Source organism: Hyaena hyaena, unplaced genomic scaffold, assembly GCF_003009895.1.
Source record: "Hyaena hyaena isolate Hyena2069 unplaced genomic scaffold, ASM300989v1 scaffold_268, whole genome shotgun sequence".
NCBI lineage: Eukaryota > Metazoa > Chordata > Mammalia > Carnivora > Hyaenidae > Hyaena > Hyaena hyaena.
The window spans coordinates 455,442-456,691 of NW_024080898.1; positions in this window are offsets into that span (position 1 = coordinate 455,442).

Genomic DNA, 1,250 nt, shown 5'->3' on the forward strand with positions numbered 1-1,250 from the left:
CCCTCCCTCCCTCCCTCCCTCCCTCCCTCCCTCCCTCCCTTCCTTCCTTCCTTCCTTCCTTCCTTCCTTCCTTCCTTCCTTCCTCTCGCTCTTTCTCTCTCTCCCTCCCTTTCTCTCTCCTCTTTCTTTTCTTCTTACCTCCCTCCCTTCCTTCTCCTTCCCTCCCCTCCCTTTCTCCTTTCTTCCCTTCCTTTCCTTCCTTTCTCTCTGTCTCTCTCTTTCTCTCTTCCTCTCTTCTTCTTCTTCCTTCTTTTTTTTTCTTTTCCACCTCTTCCAAGTAGACCAGACCCTTGAGGGAAGCCCTGTGTCAGCTCCGTCGTGACTCACACCCCACCCCCCAAAACGACGGAAAGGGTTCATCCATTCAGTTTCTGGGCTTGTGGGGAAAGGAAAGCAGCGGACAAGACACATGTGCGTGTCTTCTTGGGACTTGATGCCCACCAGACAGACGGGACTGAAGGCATCACATACGGTGCCCTGGGATTGTATGTGAACAAGGGCTGCCTTGCCTGCTTTCCTTTCCTCCCGGGTGTCTCAAACTCCTTTGTCTCCAGGCCCAGGTGGGCAACGTGAGGAAGTGATGTGGGCCTGGCGGGCAGGCAGCAGGGGCTGGTGGGGACCTGGAATGCTCTCGGGGCCGGTGAGGAACTAGGCCACCTGGCGTGGCGAACGGGCCGTGCCCTGTCTGATTGCCCCGGGTCTGTGTTGCTTGTAAACTTTGCCCCTGTGCATGCCCGGCAGAGAGGAAGCTGTGGGCAGCCCGCAGCTTCTGATTCCAGCCCCGAAGGACCGCGGGTCCAGTGTGGCCAGAGCTGATCACTCCAAGGAGACTGCACGCCTGGGAGGGAGGGGCGCCTTGCACCTGCCGTTGCCCACCCCCTCCCCACCCCCGTTCCTCACACAGTCCCCGTGGCAACACTTCCTCCCCTTGGCGGCAGCGCATGGTCCCAGTACCCACAGTGGCTTCCAGTTTGCGGGGGTGATTTTTTTTGGCCCTGCACTCCGGGAACCAGCCTCACTGCCTGTTCTCGGAGATGCCACCCCCATCCAGGACTCCACGGGCCCCGCCAGGCTTCCCAGAAGCCCCCTCTCGTGCCCCGTCCCTAAGGGGCTGTGTCTCCGATGCCTTGGGGTCCTCCTCTTGGTCTTTTCAGTAAATGGCTCTTTATCTGAAAGTGTGGCTGTCGAGACCACTGGTGTGCTTCCTCGTCCCAGGTGGGACCCGCATGAGCACGCAGGGGGCACCTCTG